This window comes from Oncorhynchus mykiss, chromosome 26, assembly GCF_057628025.1.
Source record: "Oncorhynchus mykiss isolate SJ-2025 chromosome 26, ASM5762802v1, whole genome shotgun sequence".
Taxonomy (NCBI): Eukaryota; Metazoa; Chordata; class Actinopteri; order Salmoniformes; family Salmonidae; genus Oncorhynchus; species Oncorhynchus mykiss.
The window spans coordinates 26,923,339-26,929,338 of NC_143047.1; the positions used below are offsets into that span (position 1 = coordinate 26,923,339).

At 39.3% G+C, this 6,000-nt stretch overlaps 1 long non-coding RNA gene across 2 annotated transcripts; it reads right to left on the reverse strand.

Moving 5' to 3' along the window:
• Positions 1-1,065: 1,065 nt before the first annotated feature.
• Positions 1,066-5,543, reverse strand: LOC149971441 (uncharacterized). Of its 2 annotated transcripts, XR_016492393.1 has the most exons (3): positions 3,928-5,543; positions 3,781-3,845; positions 1,066-1,833 (listed from the first exon to the last, which is right to left on the reverse strand). It is a non-coding gene; the product is annotated as an uncharacterized LOC149971441 (long non-coding RNA). The 2 variants fall into 2 exon arrangements; XR_016492392.1 differs by having other exon boundaries at positions 1,066-3,845.
• Positions 5,544-6,000: the final 457 nt, after the last annotated feature.

The following is a 6,000-nucleotide window of genomic DNA, read 5'->3' on the forward strand; positions in this document are numbered from 1 at the left end:
CTATGTTCAAAAACAAATAAGAAATATCAGTTTTAGAACAGGGCAGAGTCTTGAAAATGTGTGTTTGCACGAGCCATGAAGACAGGAAGCACCTGCTAAAATCGATTTCCTATTGAACATACTTCTTTCCGTAAGAAATATCATAGTTTGATTATATTTTAGGGTGAAAAGAAACATATTTTGACTTGTTGAAACAAAGTTTAGGGGTAGATTTTTGGATTCCCTTCTCTCCTTTTGTAACGGATCTCTTTGCCTCTTTGAGTATGACCAATGCGCAGTGTTGTAAGTGTCCAAGGTGATTTATTAACTGAACACACAAAACAAAATAACGAAGTGAATGGAAGAAACTAAACAGTTCTGCAAGGTGACATACACTAAACAGAAAACAATCACCCACAACCAAAATGGGGAAAACAGGCTACCTAAGTATGATTCTCAATCAGAGACAACGATCGACAGCTGCCTCTGATTGAGAACCATACCAGGCCAAACACAGAAATACAACATAGAAAAAAGAACATAGACTACCCACCCCAACTCACGCCCAGACCAAACTAACACAAAGACATAATAAAGGAACTAAGGTCAGAACGTGACACCTTTCAATTAACAAATAAGGTTTTATATGTGTTTATTTAACTAGGCAAGTCAGTTCAACTTCTTAGGGCTGCAATCCCGTTAACGGGATGATATGACAACAGCCAGTGAAAGTGCAGGGCGCCAAATTCAAAACAACAGAAATCTCATAATTAAAATTCCTCAAACATACATGTATCTTATACCCTTTCAAAGGTAATATTGTTGTTAATCCCACCACAGTGTCTGATTTCAAATAGGATTTATGGCGAAAGCCCCACAAACGATTATGTTAGGTCACCACCAAGCCACAGAAAAACACAGCCATTTTTCCAGCCAAAGAGAGGAGTCACAAAAAGCACAAATAGAGATAAAATTAATCACTAACCTTTGATGATCTTCATCAGATGACACTCATAGGACTTCATGTTACACAATACATGTATGTTCTGTCATCAAAAAGAAAGGAGGACCAAGGCACTCTTCATATAATTAATTTAAATGCCTTTATTAGTATGGCATGTTCAATAGAAACAAAGTTTTTTTTAAACCGACGCATTTCGGCAGCATGGCCTTTGTCAGGGAGTACAAAAAAAGGAATACAATGACCTCTTTTGAACAGCTTTTCCAATTAGCCCTAATTGGAAGAGGGAGTGGTTACAAAATTGACTGGACACTCCTAGTAAGCAATACTATACACATTAAAAGGTTAAATACTGTAGCTAAGTTATCATAAAAATACAACTCCAAGCTAGAAGTATCAGAAGACTAAAAGGTAGTTCTAACCTTAAATATGACTGGGAGAAGTGTCAAGAATAAGAAAGCAATATATTCCATAGTATACTAGAACACAGCAAAACATGAACAACAACAGTCTAACCATAGCTGAGGGCAAATTAAGCAAAATGTCCACTGGATGACAGCAAATAGACCCATCACAACCCTACAGAAAGGGTGAGAAATCCATATCTTAATTTAAACCAGGGTATTTAGTGGCCTGTAGTTTGTAAATCCCAAAACTTTCCCTTTGGTTTAACTGTTTAAGACGGTCCCCTTTTCTAATAAGAGGCCGGAATATGATCAATACCCATAGCTTGTAGGGAGTCAGGGTTGCCATGGTGTAGGGACTTGTAGTGCCTTGCCATGGGGTAGTCTTCATTACCTACCTGTATGGCGTACTTGTGTTCCGCTAAGCGGTCTTGAAGGCATCTCTTTGTCCATCCAATGTAGAACACCTTGCACTGTGGACATTCCAATCTATAGATGACATGAGTGGTTTTGCAGTTAATGAAATGCTTGACGTAATACTCCATTTTGGAAGCTGGGTCAACAAAATACTTCTTCTGTACAATATTACTGCAATGGTTGCAATGGTTACATTTAAAAGAACCCTTGGGTTTGTGGTCAAACCAAGTTTTTTGAGAGTCACCCAGAAGATAACTGTGGACATTCCAATCTATAGATGACATGAGTGGTTTTGCAGTTAATGAAATGCTTGACGTAATACTCCATTTTGGAAGCTGGGTCAACAAAATACTTATTCTGTGCAATATTACTGCAATGGTTGCAATGGTTACATTTAAAAGAGCCCTTGGGTTTGTGGTCAAGCCAAGTTTTTTGAGAGTCACCCAGAAGATAACTGTGGACTAATTTGTCATTTAGGGTAGACATCTCTTAAAGCTTATGACTGGTGGCTCAGGAAAGACTTGGCATAGTAGCGTATCACTTTGGATGATTCCCAGTTATTTTTAATGATTATTTTAATGCTCTCTGCTTCAGTGCTGTATTTTGTAACAAAATACACTCTCTCTGATGTATCCCGAGGCACTCCCCTTCGCAACAAGTTCTCTCTGTCAAGTAATCCAGCCCTTATAGTGGCATCTTTCAGGACCTGAACGCTGTAGCCCTGATTCAAGAAGTGATTCTCCAATTAAGCAGATTTGACAATGTAGTCTGTTTCCTGATCACAAATTCTGCGGAATCTTTGGAATTGGCCATATGGAATATTCTCTGTTAGCCTTCTGGGGTGAAAGCTGTCTGCCCTCAGAATGGTATTCCCATCTGTAGGCTTCCTAAAGATTGATGTGTGCAAACAACCGTTGTCGTTTTTACTAATGTCGAGGTCCAAAAAATTAATGTTATCCTTGCTGTACTCCATAGTTAGTTTGATGTTAAGGTTAATGTTGTTAAGGTATTGGTGGAAGGAAATAAGTTCATCTTCTGAACCGGACCAAAACAGGCAAACATCATCAATATAGCGTCCCCATCATATAATCTGGTCAAAGAAATGGTTATTAGAAGGATCCAAAATGAAGTCCTTTTCCCATTTACCCAAGTACAAACCAGCGTAGGAAGGGCTGTAGCTCCCATGGCACAACCTTTGACCTGTTTAAAGATACGGTCCTGAAAGATGTTATGATTAAGAGTCCATTCAGTCAGTGAGACAATGAATTCTGTAGGAGGCATCTCAGTTTCAGGTCGGGTACTCAAGAAATGGTGCATAGCTGCCAAACCTTGTTCATGCTCAATGGTGGTGTATAGAGACTCCACATCCATGGTGACTAAAAAATAAGCTGTACCTATATTGTTCAATTCCTTAATGTTGTTCAACACATCTGTGGTATCTTGAAGATGGGGCAGAAAAGGCTTAATAAAGTAATCAATGTGCTTAGAGATAGGTTCTGTCAGACTTTCCTTACCACTAATGACTGGTCTGCCAGGGGGGGGGGGGGGGGGGGGTTCAAGACTTTTGTGGACTTTTGGAAGAAGGATAAAAGAAGCCATACTGCCATTGAAAAGACATTTGAACTCATTGTCTGAAATGTAGCCATTCTCCTTAGCGTCTGTGAGGATCCCTTTCAATTAGGTTTTTAGGTCCTCTGTAGGGTTGAAGGTAAGAGATTGGTAGAATTCATCATTGTCTAATTGACGGTAGGCTTCTGTCACATATATGTCTTTACTCCACACTACTGTAGCACCACCTTTGTCTGCTTTTTTAACCACAATCTGTTCATTTATGGACAATGATTCAACTGCATCCTTCTCTGTCTTAGAAAGATTACGTCGTGTTTGGTTGGGGTCAATTTTACCCTTCAACAGATTCTCCACATCAAAATTCACTTTCTGTTGTGGCATTCTGGACGATGGGACAAAAAGTGGACTTGGGCTTAAAAGGTGTTTTAGAGGGAACAGAAACTGCCTGACCTGAGACACTGGTGTCTGTAGTTGGAGAGATGTTTGGCTTGTACCAGGCCTTCAGATGTAGATTCCTGTAGAAACGAAATAGGTCAATCTTTGTATTAAATTCATTAGTTGAATATGTGGAGGCATATTCAGTCCTTTAGACAATACCCTTATGCAATCATCAGAAATGAGTTCTCCAGAAATGTTGATCACAGCCTTGTTCTGGTCCTGCTCCGTGTGGTTTAATAGTCTTGATTTCTTCCTCCCCCTCCGTGTTGGCCTCTTCCGCGTCCTCTCCTTCTCTTGTTGAGCAACCTGCGTGACTCCTCTTCCTGATCTAAAAATTATTGGGAGGAGCTGGCCTCTGAGCGTCTGGGGTGATCCTCATCGTCACTGCTTGTAAAATTGAAAGAAACAGATCTAGGCTTCCTTCTCTGCAGATGTGATTCTGAATTCTTACGTGTTGGTTTTCTCCAGGCAAAGACCTTGCCATCTCTATAGTCTACTTCATCTCTTCTAAATTTTCTTAGCTTGTCTTGTTTCAATATCAGAGTGAATGTGTCTACTTTCTCTTTCAAGATCTCATCACATTGTGCTTTTTTAGAATTGTCCCTGTGTTCTGTGATTTTCCTTTTTACTTCTTCAATTTCTGTTTGGACTACTTGTCTGTCCTTTTTATATTCTTCTATTGGAAGTAGCATTAGGTCAAAAGAACACTTGTTGAGAATAGCCTCCCATTTATCTCTAAATTCAGTTTTACCTTGTGCTCCATTAGCTGCAAACTTCATAATACGGAGTCCTCTGGGGATTAGGCCTTTCCTCCAGTAGTCAGACAAGGTGATAGAATTGAGGTCAAGTTTGGTATCTTTCTCCATAAGGTGTTGCAAGTCTCTGTAAGCCTTGTTTAAGCCCATCCCAGTGTTCTCTGTGGCTGTCATCTAATCTAGCAATGAGGTAGTGGTAATAATCCTTTGGCCCTCTTCATGGGAATAGGAAAATCTTGTAGCCTCTTGGGTAAAATCCATAGTTTGAGTTGTAAAATGTCCTCAAAAAACACAGAAAGAAATGACTGTGGAGTTGATTCCTCTAAGCACCACCCAAGTGCCATGCTTAACTAGTAGAAAGAGGAGGAAGGGAAGCGCTACTAAGGTACACAAATGTTTTGTTTGATAAAGTTTATATTTATATCAATAAATCTGAGTTTACATTGGAGCTTTACGTTCACTTGTTCCAAAAACATCCAGTGATTTTGCATAGCCACATCGATTCAACAGAAATACTCATCTTAAATGTAGATGATAATACAAGTTATACACATGGAATTATAGATATATCTCTCCTTAATGCAACCGCTGTGTGAGATTTTTTTTAAACTTTACGGAAAAAGCACTCCCAGGAATCGCAGTTCCACAATAAATGGTTGATTTGTTAGATAATGTCCGTTATTTATGTCCAAGCAGCTGCTTTTGTTAGCGTAAGGTACACATATCCAAATGCACGAGCTTCAGACAAAAACTTCAAAAAGTTATATTACAGGTCGAAGAAACATTTCAAACTAAGTATAGAATCAATCATTAGGATGTTTTTATCATAAATCTTCAATAAAGTTCCAACCAGAGAATTCCTTTGTGTCTACAGGAGCAACGGAACGCAAGTCGATATCATGTGGAATGCGCGTGACCAGGAAATGGCTCTCTGCCAGTAAGCTGACTCATTCAGCTCTTATTCAGTCCCACAACACAGCAGAAGCCTCATTCAAGTTTCTAAAGATGGTTGACATCTAGTGGAAGCCCTAGGAAGTGCAACGTCATTCATATCCCAATGTGAATTCAATAGGGCCTGGGTTGAAAATATACCAACCTCAGATTTCTCACTTCCTGTTTGGATTTCTTCTCAGGTTTTTGCCTGCCATATGAGTTCTGTTATACTCACAGACATCATTCAAACATTTTTTTGAAACTTCAGAGTGTTTTCTATCCAATACTAATAATATTCATATATTAGCAACTGAGACTGAGGAGCAGGCCGTTTACTCTGGGTACCTTTCATCCAAGCTACTCAATACTGCAGCCATAAGAAGAACACAATTTTATTCAAAATGACAGCCTATGGGACTCCCAATCTGGATTCGAACCAGGTACTGCAGTGACGCCTCTTGTACAGCAGTGTCTTTGACTGCTTTGCCACTCAGGAGCCCTGTAAGATGGTTAAATAAAGAGCAAAATTATTGATTATTATTAT